The sequence below is a fragment of the Ursus americanus genome, chromosome 24 (genome assembly GCF_024610735.1).
Source record: "Ursus americanus isolate L20-20 chromosome 24, mUrsAme1.1.p, whole genome shotgun sequence".
NCBI lineage: Eukaryota > Metazoa > Chordata > Mammalia > Carnivora > Ursidae > Ursus > Ursus americanus.
In genome coordinates, this window is record NC_142150.1 from 26,511,914 (window position 1) to 26,530,946 (window position 19,033).

The 19,033-nt window shown below is 40.1% G+C and overlaps 1 non-coding gene across 1 annotated transcript; it reads left to right on the forward strand.

Moving 5' to 3' along the window:
* The first annotated feature begins 12,280 nt into the window (after positions 1 to 12,280).
* LOC123799607 (U1 spliceosomal RNA) lies at positions 12,281 to 12,449 on the forward strand. Its single transcript, XR_006781658.2, has one exon. It is a non-coding gene; the product is annotated as a U1 spliceosomal RNA (small nuclear RNA).
* The last annotated feature ends 6,584 nt before the right edge of the window (positions 12,450 to 19,033 follow it).

Consider the following 19,033-nt stretch of genomic DNA (forward strand, 5'->3'; position numbering starts at 1 on the left):
ACATTATCTAAAATCTTCAATGGAAGCATGGTCCTGATGACTCGTTGATTTTGTACTTCTCGCCTACAGAATTCTGAGAGAATACGCTGCTGTTGCTTTAAGCCACCTAGTTTACGGTAATTTGTTATGGCAGCCCTAGGAAACTAATACAGCTACTAATGATGCTGGGCAAATCTGAATATACTTGTTTGTCAAAGAATACCTTCTTCAGGGAAGTGTTTATATAGTTCCTCTGCCCATTTTTTAAAGTGGGTTGATTGGTTTCTTATTACTGGATTTTGATAATTCTTTGTATATTTTAGATACAAATTCTTTGTTCAGATACATAATTTAAAAACATCTTCCCCCACTCTGTAGCTTGTCTTTTCGTTTTCTTAATGTTATCTTTCACAGAGCATAAATTTTCATTTAATACATTTTTTAAAGATTTTATTTATTTATTTGACAGAGACAGAAAGAGAGCACACAAGCAGGGGGAGCATCAGGCAGAGGGAGAGGAAGAAACAGGCTCCGCACTGAGCAGGGAGCCCGACTCAGGCTTGATCCCAGATCCTGGGACCATGACCTGAGCCAAAGGCAGACGCTTAACTGACTGAGTTACCCAGGTGCCCCTCATTTAATACATTTGAATTATCCTTTTTCTTTCTTTCTTTCTTTTTTTTTTTTTTTCTTTTAGAGGCAGTGATTTTGGTGACCAATCTAAGAATTCTTTGTGGAATCTATGGTCACAAAGATTTTTTTCCTACTTTCTCAGAGAAATTTGACAGTTTCAGTTTTTGCAGGTAGGGGTATTACCCATTTTTAGTTAATTTTTGTATAAGATTTGAAATATGGCTTGAAGTTAATTTTTTTCACATATAAATGTCCAACTTTTCTAGCACTCTTTGTTGAAAAGATATTCTATTCTCCTTTGAATTATCCTAGCAAGTCTGTGAAAAAATCAATTGTCCACGTTGTTCTATATATACATATTCCCAAGAAAAACACCACTTATAATTACTATGACTTTGTAATAAACTTTAAAATCAGGTAATGTGAGCCCTACACCATTATTTATAATTTTCAGAAATTTTTGGCTATTCTAGTTTCTTTGACTTTCCAAATGCATTTAATAATCAGCTTATTGGTTTCTATTAAAAAAATCCTGCTAGAATTTTCAGGGGGGATTTCATTGAATCTATAAATCAATTGAGGGAGAACTGACATCTTAATAATATTGTATCATGATATATCTATTTAATCTTCTTTCATCTTTTTCATCAGTGCTTTGTAATCTTCAACATTCAGATCTTGCATGTATTTTTTCAGTTTTATACCTATTTCATGCTGTTTGGTGCTATGGCAAATGACACTCTTTTAAAATTATGATTTCTAGTTATTTGTTGCTGGTATATAGAAATGCAATTGATATTAATATACTGATTTTGTTCTACAGACTTAATAAGATTACTTACTAGTTCTTAGAGCATATTTATAAAGTCTTTAAGATTTCCTACAGAGACAACAGTGGCAAACACAAACAATATTAAGCCTTCCTTTTCAATCTGCATTTTTTATATATTTTTCTTCTTTTATTGCAATGGCTAGGAATTCCAGTGTGATGTTGAATAGGAGTAATGAAAGCATACATCCTTGACCTGTCCCTGATCTCAGAGGAACGCATTCATTCTTCACTATGTATATTTTTTGTAGCTAATCTTAATCATGTGAAGGAAGCCTTTTTCTATTTCCTACCTTTCTGAGAGTTTTGACCATGGATATTACATTTCTCATATATTTTCATCTCTACTTAATTTTTATTCATCTGTTGTCGTTTTGGCTATATTTCACTGTACTATTCTCTAGTAGTTTTTCTAGCGGCTAACATCTTTTCACAATATATAGAAACCTAACATTTTACTACTTTAAGGAAAATGTACAAGTTTTATCATCATTTATATCACTTTACTCTTCCCTCTTCATATTATATTTGTCATAGAAACATCTACATAGGGGCACCTGGGTGGCTCAGTCGTTAAGCGTCTGCCTTTGGCTCAGGGCGTGATCCTTCTGGGATCAAGCCCCATGTCAGGCTCCTCTGGTGGGAGCCTGCTTCTTCCTCTCCCACTCTCCATGCTTGTGTTCCCTCTCTCGCTGGCTGTCTGTCGAATGAATAAATCTTAAAAAAAAATCTACATATATTTACAAACTTACTAGAGACTGCTATAATTTTCACTTTCAACAGTCACCTATATTTTGTAGAATTTGAGGGAGAAAACTGTCTTTTATATTAGCCCAGATATCTACTATTTTTCTTGCTTTATTCCTAAACTTTCAAGTTTCTCTTTAGCCTGAATATTTTTCTTCAGTCTGAATATTTCCTTTAGCATTTCTTTGAGAGTAGGTTTGCTGATAATAATTCTCTTAGTTTCTATTTCATCTTCTTTCCTGAAGGATATTTTGGATATAGAACTCTTGGTTGGCAGTTCTTTTATTTCAACTATTTACATTTGTTATTTCACTGTCTTAATGGCCTTCATGGTTTCTGAGAAATGAAAGGTAATATGAATCTTTGTCCCTTCACATGTAGTATATTAGCTTTCTCCAGCTACTTTTAAGATATTTTTTTCTGTATCTTTGGTTTTCATCAGTTTCATTATGACATGTCTGGGTGATTTTTCACTTTTAAATTTATTTTGTTTGGGGTTTTCACAGGCTCTTAAATCTGTAAATGTATGATTTTCCCCTAATATAGGACGTTTACAAGTATATTTATTCAAATATGTTTCTGCTTTAATCTCTTTGTTCTCTCCTTATAGGAGAAAACTCCAGTGACACTTACATTAGCCGTTCTATTGCCCCACAGGTCCCTGATGTTCTGTTCATCTTTAAATCTTTTTTTTTTTCTTCATACTGAAAAAATTCAGTCTATCTCCAAGTTTACCAACTTTTTCTTCTGTTATCTCCATTCCACTTTTGAGCCCTGTTAGTGAAATTTTTATTTAAGGGATTGTATTTTCTAATTCTAAAATTTTGACCTGGTTCTTTTTTATTGTTTCTGTTTCTCCACTGAAATTTTCTATCTTTTCATTTATTTCCATTGTCTTTACCTTTATACCATGGAGTTTCTTTAAAGTTTTTGTCAATCATTCCAAAATCTGAGTCATATAATGGGTAACACCTATTGATAGTCTTTTCCTTTGAGAACCTGTATCATTTTTCTGGTTCTTTGCATATTGACTCATTTTGGATTATAACCTGAACACTTGAAAATTAGGTTTCATAGATGCTGGGACCTGTTAAAATGCTCTACAGAATATTGATTTGTCTTGTAGTTGTTTTGGAAGGCAACTGGCAATTTGCTTCAAACTTTAACTTCTACTTACCTTCTCTAGGTGCTAGTTCCAATGTTGATTAGGTTTTCAAAAAACTTTTCTATACTCATTTGCATCTTTCCTGCACAGGAAGGTCAGTGGGGACCCAGAAGTTGTACATGTTCAGACCCAGCTCCTTGTGTTGTGCCACTGGCCAAAAATGTGGGGTTCTTTCAAAGTTTTACTGCTTCCTCCACCACTAGCACAGCTCCAACGGGGGGGGGGGGGGGGGGGACACAGGAGAGGCTTATCTCTTTTCAAGGTGTTTCTTGAATTTTTGACCACCCTCCCCCACTTGCCTGATTTTTTAAATTTTCAGACAGTTCAGTTTTGGTTTTTTTTTTTTTTAATTTATTTTTGTTTTGTCCAGAATTTGGGGTTGTCATCAGCAAGAAAGAATGGCATAGAGCAGGCTTACACTATCTTGGATGGAATCTTTTATTTTTTATTTTATTTTACATTTTTGTTTTTATTTATGTTCAGGGAATACCTCCGTTCACTTTGGCAAAAAATATGGGGTGCTCATGAAGGGGGACTGTGGGTGATAATGTGCAAATGTAATTTGGCACAAGATTGAACAGAGGCTGAGATAACCTACCTAAGAACACTGGATTCTATTTAGCAGGTTATAGAAAGCTATAGAGGGATTCTCATTCAAATGCCTCAGTGTGGTTGGCAGGCCTCGAAATGGTCTTGCTGCCTTTTCCTTTTTTAAAAAAACCATTCTGAAATAGAAGTGAAATAATTTCAAGTTTGCTTCCATATTCTAGTTCTGGCACCAATCTTATTTCCCCAGAAGGCGTTTCTATTACTGAAAGTGGCATTCAGGCACTGACGACCACACATTCCCTTATTATACATTGCATAACACCAGGAAACAAGACCAATAAAATCACTGGTCCTACTTATAGTGAGCCAACAGCATTTGGGGCAGGGTTGACTTTATGTTACATTCATATATCTCACAGATAGGGTGGCTGTAGATTAATTGATAAGGCATTATGTGTACACAGCTATGGATATCAAGCAATGTATTAAGAATTCGCATAAAATGCCAAAGCATTTACATTTCTTCCTTTGCTTAACTGACTCTGTAGAACAATCCACACTGTTAACATAGGTGTCTCTGGTAAAATGTAATATCCAACATTTAATTGCCACCTATTCTGGGTGTCTGCCTTAGGCTGGGGTTTCTAGAAACAGACCACGAGAGAAAGATTTGTGTGAAGGTTTATCAGGGAGTAGTCTTGATCAACACCCATCACTGGCGGTAGAAACAGGATTGGTCAGAGGGAGAAGCTAAACTGCAATCCGATTGCAGCAAAGGCCCTGCCAATCCCTCAGGGGATTCTGGAGCTGAGGCATCCTCTCAACAGAGGCCCCAATTTGAGGCAAGAGTGGACCTTTCTACCCACCCACCAACTAGTCAGAGAAAGAGGATTGCCCCCTGGGAATTTGTGTAGCCTGTGGCAAGGAAGCTTTCTTTGGTAGAGGGAATTCCCCAAGTAGAAGTCAGCTGTGAGCCTGGGCAGCCAACATTTCAGGCAGCTGGGGCACTGGACGTACACTCCTGATGGCAGCTTGGAGAGACGCGCCACAGCATTTGTCACGGGGCCACATCAACATGAGTTTTCTTACCTGTAAAATAAAAACTCAATCCAAATACACAGATGGTAGAGTGGTTTATTAATTTTGAGGGGGAGAACCCCCTAAATAAACCACACTATGAGGCTGAGTTGGGAGATGTGTTTATATGTATTTACACACACACACACACACACACACACACACACGCACACACTGCCTAACACAAAAATAGGTTTTTAATAAATGTTGTCATTACGTTTCACAGAACATACCTGTGTACAGGTATGTTCACTTAAATGTCTTCTTTTAGGAAACTGAGGTAAAAGGGAGTGAATGTCTTGCCTAACAATTTCCAGGCAAGGAGACTCTCTCAAATGCATGTCGTTGCTGTTACTCCTCTGTGCTGAGGTTCTTCATGTCAAATACCAAGAGAGATTTCAACTCACACAGAATCAACTAGAAGGTCTCATGTTTTGATTTCTTTGTTTTTGTTTGTTTGTTTTCCCTACAAATTGGCTTTTGCCTCTTTTGAGATCTCAGGTTTACGTATTCCCCATTTTCCAGGAGGGGGAAAAGGAAGCCTGCATGTTCTGACAAGTCTTTTTAAATTAGAAAGAGAGTGAGTTTAAAATAGAAAATGTAATTTTAACACATGCAGATATCCCCATGCTGAGAAGACAATTCTATTGTATTTTTCAAACATTAAAAAAAAAAAAGAAGATGGGGGGAAAAAAGACACAACAGAGAGAGACAGTGAGGAAAATAAAATTAGGCCATATTGGAATGGGCACAAGCAGGGCCCTGGCAAAGCGGACACAGACACCCCTGCCCCTGCCGAGCACAAAGGGTCTGTTTTTGCTGATCATCAAGAATCATGGAGACCTCTAAATATGATATTTCAAATCCGAATGAGTAATACTGCAATTTTTCTCTCACAGTGAGTCAATACAATCTGACACATACCATTAAGTTGAAATTTGGAAGTAGTTTTATTTCTGCTGGCATATTTATTTTGTGTTCTTTCATTTTTGGGTGAGACAATGATTTGTCCTTGAGAGTGTGCTTGCGTGTGTGTGTGTGTGTATGTGTGTGTGTTCATGTGTGTGTGTGTGTGTGTGTGTGTGTGTGTGTGTGAGTGTGTGTGAGTGTGATTCTAGGAGAAACTACAATAGAAAAAACTCAGCTGCATGCACCCTGCTTTCATTTGAGAGCACAGACTGGGATTACTGTTTCTTCTACTTCCTGACTCATTTCCAATAGGCTTCTTTTTCAACAATTGTCACAGCAACAATATTTTCTGTATAGCAAAGAGATTTCCCAATTCACCTATTACAAGAAAGTCTGATTTCCAGTTTAACAAAAAATGAGCACAGTCTGGCTACAATAGAATCATGTAGAAGTATACTTTAACGATAAGCACAATCTAGAAAAGGCTGTTTTACCTAGACTTGGTGTCACCAATGCTAAACGAACTACCTTGGCTCATCACTCACTCACCTATGAAACAACGCATGTGTGGACATTTATTGTTTCTGCCTGCCCAAAATAGATCTTCTTTCTTTCAAAACAATACTCCAATACCCCTTTGCTGAAACATTCCTTCCTTATCTCAGTTTTTCAGTTAACCCTGACTTTAACCACAGTTCTAGAAGCTGAGGGCAGGGGGAGTATGATCATGTCTAGCCAAAAATGGACATTATTTTACTCCATAGGTTTAAGTGACATAGTGACATTCATTCCAGGCCTTTTGTTAGGATGATCTGGAAAGTGGAGTTCTCTTTTCATTGGGATAGATGAGCTTGTAAAATAGTTCCCAGATGCTGATGGCCATCTTAATACCATAGCACAGCAGGGAGAGAGCCTGCCTGAGACCGGAATCAAGAAAGAAGAAAGCAAAGATGAAGACAGATCAAGTTCTTTAACATTAACTGGATTCAACCAACCACACTCAAAAAAAAAAAAAAAAAAAAAAAAATCAGTTGCCATGCTTTTCAGTTTTGTGCCTAACCAATTCCATTCTTTGGTTTAAGGCAAAGTGAGGTGATTTTGTTTTCCACTTAAAATTGAAAAAGTCCAGAGGATACTGGGTGGCTCAGTTAGGTAAACTTCTGACACCTGATCTCAGCTCAGGTCTTGATCTCAGAGTTGTAAGTTCAAGCCCCAGGCTGGGCTCCACTCTGGGCATGGAGCCTACTTAAAAATAAATAAATAAATGAAATGAAATGAAATGAAATAAAATATAAAATAAAATAAAATAATAAGATAAAATAAAATAAAAACGTTCTGATGACTTCAGCTTATATTTCACATATATTCATATTTACTTAAAAATATTTAGAGTGGTGGCTGTGAAAAATATTTGGAGGAGCTCTGCAGTTTCACTAACTCTGCCACAGGAGGGGAAGAGCTGCTAAATGATGGTGATTTTGAAGGAGAACTGGGCTGTGCATGCTCCCCTTTCATTTGAGAGCTAGCCTGCCCTCAGACAGCTGGTGTTCTGTATCTGGACCAGACGATCAGCTTAGCAGGAAAGACCCTCTGGCCATCTGGTGAGTCTAAAATTTGCCTGTGCTTTCCTTGATGGGAAGATGGCATAAGATGGTATTTATTCTAGGATTCAGAGGGGTCTGCTTGCCTAACAATATAAACCACTACTCTAATATAAACATTGTCATGATGAAGACGACATTTTACTCTCTACTTATCTTACTCTGTGTTTATCCCTAAATTAAATCTGAATCCAGACAGGTAAGAGGAGTGTTATTTTCGATCCCCTCATTCCCCCACCAACTCCCAATGAGATGATATATGTAAAGACACCTAGATGAACAAAACCACTGCATGATTAAGGAATACCAAAGACCTTGCCGTGTCTGGAATACAGGACGCAGTGGGAGAATGGAGGAATTGGGGGTAGGTATGTAGACAGGGGTCAAATTATCAAGGGCCTTTTGAGCTATCAAAGCTGTTGGGACTCCATTGTATATTCAATGTGGAGCCACTGAAGGATTTTAAATAGTGACAGATATTTTCCAAAGGTTACTCCAGCTTGAAAGTGAAAAATGAAATGGAGGGTAAAGGAACAAAGGCAGACAAACAGTATAAAGGGCTGGTGCCCTCAACGAGGTAATTGTCATGAAGGCACCACCACAGACACACCATCTATCCCGACGCCCAACATCCCATTGGCCTCAGTGTGTGTGTGTATGTAAGACAGAAAGAGTCAGTAAAAGAATAAATCATCCAGATAAGAAAGAATGAGAGAGAGAACTAGTATAGTAAGAGTAAGCCTGACGTTAGAGATGGATCAGAAACTCCTAGGCTTAAGAGCTCTGTTTTTCATGTTTGCTGGTTCATGAGTCATAGTCGAAACCATAGGCATGGGTTAAATTTCCTAAGGATAAATTATTCAGCTAACATTTATTGAGATCCTTTGTTCTGCCAAATGCCATTCTGGATGGTGGATCTTGTTTTAGGATGTAGGCCATGGACTTCCATCATTTAATGAGCAAGCAGAGAAAGAAGGGAACACAATGAAGACTGAGCTAGAATGATCAGAAAAACAGAAGGAGGATGGTGCTTCTAACGTCAATTCCTAATAAGGAATTAATAACTTAGTAAATAAAAATTGTCCTTTGGATTGGTTAGGAAGTCAATGATGTTCCAAAGTAGAGTGCCAGATTATGGGGGAGAAAAAGGTCAAGGGAACATGGATGAAGAACCAACGAAAATTTCTTGGAAGAAAAAACTTTAAAAAGGGGCTGCAGCAGCCCCTGGCTGAGAGCTTATGCTAAGGATATAATAGGAAAACATGTTTGTGACCTTGTGGGCTTTAGCGTAAACGTCAGAGCACTGAGTCGGGAACGCCGACTTGCCCAGCAGCCAGGAATGCCCAGCTCGCTCAGGGTGGAATGCTGCCCTCAGATAAGCAGCGGCCAGGAACGCCTGGTCGGCTAAAGGGCAGACGCTGCCCCAACCGAAACTTGATTGCTCTTGACAATAGCCCAGGGGGTCCATAGAAACATGTTTAAGATTAGGCCTCACTTGCTGAACATTACATCATCTACTCCCGTGACTTTCCCCACGATGTACTACTACTCACTAGGATATACTACAGGTCATCCCCTTGATTGTCTTTGATTGTTTATTGCCAATAAATACGTGAGGTTGCAGCTGTTCGGGGCGATCGCGCTCTTGGCGGTGGCGCGCCTGGCGGTCGTCCCCTGCACCCATGCTCTCTTTCGCAAGCTAACCTGTCTGTGCCTCATCCTTCTCCCGAATCATGCCACTGCTCCACGGGCAGTGTCGCAGAAAGGGGCGTATTTTTATGAGCCTTGACGTTTCAATAGGAGTTCACTTGGAAAACAGAGGGAGAAAATGACCAGAACCACACCGAGTTTCAGCTGGATAAGGAGAAACGGCTTAACCATTTAGGTGTTATATACATGTGGGCTGAATTTTAAGACCATGAATGGGACAGACCTCTCTCCTCCCTAGAAAGTAGCTCAGAAGTGCCAGGACCAAATGAAATGATAATCTCTGTCTCATTTTCCTCATCTGTAAAATGGGATACTAATAGCCCTCACCTCAGGGACAGTGTGAAGATAGAACTGATGAATGTAAAGCACTCAGAACATTCCTGGGTTACAGTAAATATTCTGTAAGTGTTAGCTGTTAACTGCTGTTCTAATTATTACTATTATTTTAATTAAGATAATGTCTAGAAGCTCTTTTGGGTATTAGCAAACCTAGATAATTTCCACTTCCAGAGGTATCAACCCTATTGTCTATATTTTGTCTATTTTCTACGTTACCATATATAGAAGACATAAATTTTATAAAAACTAAGGTGTCATGATGTATGATCCATGTCATTTTTTAAGAATATAATGGCATCTGAGAATGGCATTAATGATAGTGATTTTTTTTTAGTTCTCAGTATTTAGAGAAATTTTAAATTTTAATACAAAGAGGTAGAATTTTATAATAAGCCAGAATATATGAAATTAATAATGCGCTTTTATACTGTACCCTAAGCACTACCGATTCTAACTATAAAACCTATAATTTTCCCATTTTACGTTTCATTAATTCAGAGAAAGACAGAGTGTGAGGGTAGAATGCATAATGGATCTCACATGAATCTAATCAACATGTGTTGTTATTTGGAGGAATGAAAAGAAAAATAATGTAAGTTATTTTCAATGACTTCTGTTGGCCGTGTATTCTTAACTGGCAAACTGTAATCTACGACCAACTAGTTCTGTAACCTTGGAAAGTTACATGATTTGTCTCTGTTTAATAATAAGTTTGAGACATTTTGGACATTTGAGACATCATGAAATCTTCTTCAGGGCACCATTAAAACAACAACTCTCAAAGCAGGTGTTCATTACCAGTCCACTGACAATCCCTGCCACATTCTGTCTGCAGGCCAGGGACAAAATCCCACCAGGTGGCATCTGATCCAGTTAAAACATACACAGTGGCTCAGTAAGTGCTTAACCCTGAAAGGTTTTGGGGATACCAAAATCCTATAACACCTCTTCTGTCTTTTGACAGAGCTGTTCTTAATTTTATCTTTACCGAAAGCAGAGTGCATGGGTAATGAGTCTCAAAGACTATTCCTTAACCTTGAGCTGAGCAGCTGGCCTTTGGCAGTCCATGTGGACACATACAGATGGAATACCATGTAAATATCTACAACTGCTTGGCAACCCTGGTGGAACCATTGAAACATAGGGCCTGGGACTTAAAAGAATCTCCACAAATGCATGTTAAAAGAATGAATCTATCTGCATGAGGCATGATATAGAGACTAGTAAGATCACAGGATTTTAAGCTATTCCAACCTCAGATCAAATACCAACCCTAACTATTGTAAGTAGGTTGTGTTGGGAAGGCTGCTTCCACTCTCTGAGCCTGTATCCTCATGTATACGATGGGGATGATAATACCCATTCTGGGATAAGCCATTAGGCTGAGATAACATGTTTCTATGGATGTAGGTATGCATGTATATATATAATTTATTTATATCATGTAATAGCCAAGATTCTAGATTCTAACTTTCAGAAACCAATTCTAGCTAAGCTAAGAGAGGATATAGCTTTAGAATTCAGGGATTTAAAGCTAGATTTTAAGTAAAAACAGATACTGGGGATAAATGTCAAGACTCTATCTTTGATCTCTTCCTCCTTCTCTGCACCTGCTTTATACCCCATTCTCTTTTCCTAGAGAATCACAATTCTGGAGGTTGCACATTACTCTTCCAACCACCTCCTTCAGACTAACAGTCTCTGAGTCTTAACTTCATTTGCAAATTCATGGGAGAGAGGATCTAAATGTCCTGGTTTCAGTCATATGTCCATTCTAGCCCAATTTACAGTGACCCGAGGACAGGCTCACATCTTACAAAAGCTACTGTGAAGGCATTGTAGATCAGGTTGGAGACGGGCTTTCCAGATGGAGAATCACTGTGAGCTGAACAGATGCACTGTAAGCTTATAGTCAGTCTCTAAAAGGTCCTCCAAAAAGCATTCAAAACAGAAGTAAGATATGTAAAGTACCTGACACAGTGCCTGGCAAATAGCAGGCATTAGATAAGAGGCCATAATTACTATAGAGATGAAATATAAAGATACATCTATGTCTTCACTGAATCAGCTTTCACTGAGCCCCATATGATAATTTTAACACTGGGCTTGTGCTGGGACTAGGAAGTGACAATGGTCCCAGCCATTAGGAAGTCCACGGTCACACAGAACAGGGTGACTGCCTTGTTCATCTCTCCTTAGTCCCCCAAACATCATCCTTTAAGAAAAGATTCCTCTTTCCAAGATATGGTAATTTTGATATGTTTTGCAACTCAAAAGAGATGTTCTTTCTATGCAATTCTCACAGTAAATTAATCTCATCTTTCTAAGCAAGTAAGCATCCTGATTTGGAACAATCCCATGCTTGTGGTTCTTTCATAAAAATATCTCAAAGGGCTTTCCAAAGGTGCATTAGTGCTGTGAGACTACCACGAAAACTGAAGCAAAGGGGGAACCGAAAGTCTCTCTTGCTGATGAGAGACAGAGAGAGAGAGAGAGAGAGTGGGTTAGTGGATACCACATTCCCTTCTCCAGCCAATGATAAAACCCCGAATAACTGGAAAGTCTCATTGTAATCAGGATTACACATCCACCAGCCATAAAATATAAAAACAAATCACCTGTATCATGTTGTCCAATTGTCACAAATTAAACACAAATACTCAAGATGAAACAGAAAAATCAGAGGACTTAAAATACAGTAAAGATGAAGGAAGAGGAGAGAGGAGCGTTCACAGAAGTGGCTCCGTTCCAGGGCACAGGGAGATACCAGGATCAAGAAGGTGGTTTTCCCAGAGGGAGGCTTATCCATTGCAATCTGCATGTGCTGACCCCTGCGATTTCCCCAAATGTGGGAAACTCAACTGCCTAATTCGTGGTAGTCGGGGGGGGGTGTGTCCATGCTTTTCCCTGATGATTAAATGTTAAAAAAAAAACACGGTAAATATGGGTTTCTGGCCTGGCCTCACCATCTTCTGCATGCATGCCCTTGGATAAGCCTCTTTGTCCTCACTTGTCCTCAGGTTTCTCATGAAAAAAGAGGGCCTTGAGTTTTAAATTTGCTACCACTCTTTTTCATTACAAACCAGGCATTGTGTTACATTGGCTGTGAGGGTATCAAGTTCTGTTTATTTCTCTTATTTTTGGATAAAATTAATATATATGTACGGTGGAGAATTTAAAAGACACAGATGTATGAACATGATATAAAAAATAAGCCAAACTCTACCTTCCAGCCTCTCCAGGATCCAATACTATCGCTTTTGGTTTTCTTCTTTAGAGTCTTCTTTATTTCTCTGCGTGCACATATACTCTGTCTTCCAAAAGGGAGTGTGGATCACGTATTCAGTGTTTATACACATTGCTTATTTATACCATGAGCATGCAGGGCTGGATGTCATATCTACTGATATCCAGCATCTTCTGAACACCTTCACTGTGGTTGTAGCAACCCCTGCACCAGGCACACACAGATGCCCGCTCAATATTCCAGCCTCCTTAGCAGTTAGGAAGTAGCCTGCATGACCCAGGTTTCATTGGATGCTTGGGTCTTTCATCAGGAAGAGGGTGACAATGAAGGAGACACCACGTGGACTCCATCTCTCGGCACGCACGCAAGAGGATGGAGCTTTCAGGAGCAGTGGTAGTGGCTCCGCGGTAGGGCCCAGTCTCAGAATTCAAGGGAAAACTTTCTGGTGCCACATTTAAAAACTGTGGGGCTATGTCTGCACCAACGACTCAGCACAGATCACACATTTTTCTTAGCTGCATGGCTTCCAGTCATAATTATCTGACTATCCTAGAGATCTCATGTGCTGATATCCTTTAGTAAATTCTCTTTGTAATTAAAGAGGTTTCTGTTCTTGGTAACTAAAAACTCTAAGTGACACAACTATATTCTTTTGTCAATACATTCTCGGTAAAAATGCCATTTTAAGGGCAAATATGCCATCAGATACATGCAGCAATATACATTTAACTCTTCTTTCATTTTACATTTTTAAAATACAGTTAATGCTGGTAATCTTCCCGGAATATATTTTGGTATGTAATATTATTTGAAGCTTTAATATTTTCTCCCAGATATTCAAGCAGTTACCCCAATCACAGTCATTGAAAAATGCTTCCGTTTCCTGGATGGATATCATACATGTCAAGGCTAGCATTTGCCTCTTGATTTATAATAATTCCATTATTCTGTCTGTAGCCTTTGGACTTCATACAACAATTTTAAGCATAGTATCCTTTTTTTTTTTTTTTTTAAGATTTTATTTGTCGGGGTGCCTGGGTGGCACAGTGGTTAAACATCTGCCTTCGGCTCAGGGCGTGATTCTGGCGTTATGGGATCGAGCCCCACATCAGGCTCCTCTGCTATGAGCCTGCTTCTTCCTCTCCCACTCCCCCTGCTTGTGTTCCCTCTCTCGCTGGCTGTCTCTATCTCGGTCGAATAAATAAATAAAATCATAAAAAAAAAAGATTTTATTTGTCGGGGGTGGGGGAGAGAGCGTGCACAAGCAGGGAGAGCAGCAGGCAGAGAGACAAGCAGGATCCCCACTGAGCAAGGAGCCCAACGTGGAACTCGATCCCAGGACCCTGGGATCGTGACCTGAGCCGAAGGCAGACGCTTAACTAACTGAGCCACCCAGGTGTCCAGCATTGTATCTTTTTACTGTGTTTAAAATATGGTAAAGGAGGGGCGCCTGGGTGGCACAGCGGTTAAGCATCTGCCTTCGGCTCAGGGCGTGATTCCGGCATTATGGGATCGAGGCCCACATCAGGCTCCTCCGCTAGGAGCCTGCTTCTTCCTCTCCCACTCCCCCTGCTTGTGTTCCCTCTCTCGCTGGCTGTCTCTATCTCTGTTGAATAAATAAATAAAATCTTTAAAAAAAAATATGGTAAAGGAAATGCTCCCATGATTCTCCTTTGTCCAAACTGTATAGGTTATTTGCACCTGCTTATTCTTCTGAATCGTCGTATGTTTTAATGACTAAGCAAGTTTTCTTGCTGTAAAAGCTTTTAGTTCTTTATGGGTGGGGTGAGCTAGAGACGATATAATTCTAGACATTAGCAACTCAGCTTTGGTTGGAAAACAATACTCTAGATTATGACCCTTCAACTTCGGTGACACCTGAATTCTACAGTCTAAGACGTCGAAGGAAGAGCTGCAGCTGGCATCACAAATGCTTTGCTGCTTTCCTCTTCAATTATTTGTTCCTCTTTTCTCTTCATGCCAACTGGGCAAACCCTCCAACGTTGCTTTCGCTCTGTTCAACGAATCCTTCCTACCGCAGGAACCCCAGAGATGCATGAGACCTTCCTCAGCAACAGATCTTTGAACAAGTTAACCTCTGCGGACTGTGACCCTCCCCATCACAGGAAGCTGTCCTCTGGCTCCCTTGTATTTACCAACACAGACTTCGGTTTTGGTGTCATATTCTAACAGGAAATCTTTTGCCAGGCCATGACGTCTCTGGCTGGATGTGAAATAGTGCAGATAACTATAAACACCGTCATTCAAAAGCCCAGCAAATAATGCTTGAAATATCTCAACGGAGGGCCATCAGTCAGCCTGAATTGCCCTCCCTTTAAAAATTATGCTTTTATTTAGTTTTTCGAAGGCTGGGGTTAAATAAGTTAAAATCCAATACAATCTCTAATAGAACTGGGACTTTTAGCCCCAGGCTTTTTCTATAATCAAAGGTTCTCACGTGCTGGTTCTATTTTAAACATCTGATTAATTATCTCAGGAATTATAATGACCTCAGATTTTAGTCTCTGCAATCATTTTTTGGCACAGTTTAATTATTTATTTAGTAGTTATGATATGCAGAACCGGCCCTGGAAGAATAGGATTGAATGAAAGAGCAGAATGAAATCTCCATTTCAAAAACAAATTGTTGGGGGGAAAAAATCAAAGATTTCTGATAACTCCTGTCTTCCTATACTATATTACAGACATATCTTTCTCATCCAGAAATGGAGAAACACCAAATGGTGGATGTCCACTAAAAGTAAAATAAAAACAATGCACTTTCTATGTAGCTTATACACGTCCTTGAATTTCTTGAAGAAGCCAGAAGAGGGCAGAAGATGCTGTACATAGGATATATTTGCATAAAAAAATCTCCCTTAAATTGAGATCTGAAATCCTATTTCAAAGGAAAGTGAAGGTGTTTTGCGGTAACTAGTTTCAAGAGATCACAGCTCAGTCAGAATCAGGCACATTACACGACAGGGCAACTGTGGGTTTTTTTTATTTCCAACTCCGCCAACTCTCCTAAACTCTTACCTTCTGAACCCGATAGTTTAATGAAAACAGAAAAGCCAACATTTATTCAGCCACGACATCTGCTGCTTACATTAATCATCTTGCTTAAATGTGCAGACACAGGTGAGGTTCTACTACTAGTCCCGTTTTACAGATGAAGAAACTGAAGTTTGCAGAGGTTAAGTCACAGGTTCAGTGTGAGAAAGCTGTAAGTCACAGCACTTGATTTTAAATTCAAGCAGTTACACTCCGCTCTGAATGTTTGTGTCTCCCTAAAACTCATGTATTGAAATCCTAACCCCCAAGAGTGACGGTATCAGTAGGTGGAGCCTTTACTAGGTGATTAGGTCTGGAGGATGGAACCCTTGTGAAGGACATTCATGCTCTTAAGACTCCTACCATGTGAGACGGTGCAAACTCTGAGCCAGGAAGAGGCTCTCACCTGATCCTGCTGGCACCCTGATCTCGGACTTGCAGCCTCCAGAACTGTGAGAAATAAATGTTTGTAAGCTACCCAGTCTGAGGCATTTGGTCCTAACAGCTCAAATAGACTAAGACCAACTCCAAAATCTACACCCCATCCCGGATCCATACCTTCTTCTGCATAACAATGACCGCGTGACCATTCCAACAGGACCAGGTACAATTACCTACTTTTCAGGTAGTCCTGAAAATGAACTGATCTTTCCTAAGTCTGATGTGATCCTTTAAAAAGCTGGGTTAAGGGGCACCTGGGTGACTCAGTGGTTAAGCGTCTGCCTTCGGCTTAGGGCGTGATCCCGGGAGTCCTGGGATGGAACCCCGCATCAGGCTTCCTGCTCCGCTGGGAGCCTGCTTCTTCCTCTCCCACTCCCCCTGCTTGTGTTCCCTCTCTCGCTGTCTCTCTTTCTGTCAAATAAATAAATGAATAAATAAATAATCTTAAAAAAAGAAAAAGAAAAAAGCTGGGTTAAAAAGCGAACAAAAAACCCAACTTAAAGGCAACTCTGCGCACAGAGCCTACTGTGGGTAACTGGGAAGTGTGTGGTCTGGCTGGACAGCTCCTTCCTTTCCACCTGGAAGGCAGGGCAGAGCCTCTGCCAGGCAGCTCCCATTTTCAACAGAAGCAAACTGTGCTTCCTCCCCTGCTCCTTCCCTGTTTCCTCCTATTAGAACAACCTCAGTTAAACCAACTGGCTTGCCTGGACCTGATATTCTCAGCTTGTGCTATCCTTCATCTCTGGCACATTTGCATTTGAAGAAAGATCAGTCCCTTTACAGTGTCGGGCAAATAAATTTATCTGATGGTAGACTTTTAGTGGTGGGTGACTGGGGTGATAGTAGGGGCAAATATTCTTACCATCGGATGTCTGATTCCCATGAAACGACATCGTGAGTCCAGAGCCTTTGTTCTTACTATCGAAGAAAAGAGATGACGATCTTTGCTAGAGGATCCAGGTGTGGGAGCCAGAGCTGAGAACCATCTGCTTGTTGTTGGGGGCCTGGAAAAAGATACATTCTGAACTGGACATAACAGAGGCTGGAAATTAAAAGTCAGAGCTGTTTGTAAAAGTCTGCTAGATTGGACTCTCTGTGTTCCGTATCCAAACACCCCTGCTTATCTTCAGTCAATACCCTGAGATTCCCAGCATCATAGTTAACTGATTGAACTATGGGGTTAAATGCCTACCTGTGGGATAGGCATTACACAATGGCTCGCTGGGTGATGGATAGGGCACTGGGGCTACCCCCGAAGACAAAGCCAGCAGTGAGAGGAAGGGAGAGAGAGACAGACACAGAGAAAGACACACAGAGAGGGAAACCCTGGGGAATCTCATCTACACGATATATACTGAAAGTCACTTAAATGGGCTATCGAATTCCTTTCATTTTTAATTGTGTCTTTTAATTATTTCACTATAATTATTTTATGCCATTGTATGTTGTTTTTGTTTATCTTAATAAAGAAGGAGGGACAGAAAGAAGAAAGGCTGGAGGGAAAGAAGGAGAGATGAGACAGAGAATGAGGCAGGGGAGAGAGGGGAGATGAGGGAAGGAGAGAGAGGAAGAGAGTGGGGAGCATAAAGGAGAGCCAGCACTCTGAAATGCTGAAACAGAACCACCTAGATTGGAAAGGGAGACCCTGAGCCCAAGTTACCTCATCTCTAAAATGGGAATGATAATATATCTACCCTCCAGTGTAGCTGAAAGATGATATGAAGAAGCGTATGCAAAAAGAAAAAAAAAATGCCCCCCCCAAAAAACTCAGAATAACTCCTGGCACACAGTAAGTACTTGATGAATGGTAGTGATTATTATTATTATTAGCTTCTAGCTCCTATAACCCTTAATAATAGTCAAAACTCTATAGAAATCTATTTCCTCTTGTACCACAAAAGAAAAACTAAGTAATTTTGCTGAACTGTAAATGCACCAAATTAAATGCCCAGGCATAAGAATTAGCATAAGCAATATCTCTCCACAAAATTGGCACTCAATATCTCTCAGCACATAATCTTTACCATCAAAGGAATGAGCTACCTAAAATAAGCACATTAGTCAGCTACCAGAGACAAGCAATGTTAATATCTACAGCAAGCTACAAATTATCCAACAACCACAACACATGTTTTTAGAAGAAAATCTCAGAGCACAGAAAATCACACTTGAGTGGTACAAGGCTCGAGCTACAATCAGCTTCCAATGAGGACCGTAGGGGGCATCCCAACTGGATGGGGGCCAGCGGCTCAGCCAGTGAAAGAATTCAGCAGAGGCAGGACAAAGGAGATAGAAGTTTACTGAATACGCTGCATGGGAGCAGAGGGCAGGACGGCAGAGGAGAGACTGTCGGCCATGAGGCGATGGCGAGGGGCCACAGTTACAGGGTGGAGGGAGGGAGTATGGGGAAGTACAGAATCTTCCTTCTTTTGGTAACTGCCTGGTTGTAAGTAGCCCATCGGTTAGTTAGGGCCTATGGCTATCTCCAGGTGGGTCGCTTAGTGAGCCTGTTCGCATTCAGCTCAGCTTAGTGGTCACTGGGGACCCTTTTGCCTCACTCCTGTTTGCATTGCCCAAGCCTGTTGCCTAAAAGCAGCCTCTACAGACAGCCCTGGAAAAGGAGCCAGGAATAGGGAGAGCTACGTGCTTGTTCCTATCTATAACTGTAAAGTAAAACACTGAAGTTTATTTAATAAGATAATTTTAATATATTTTAAATCTGATATTTTTTCAGGTCTCATACCCATCTTAAG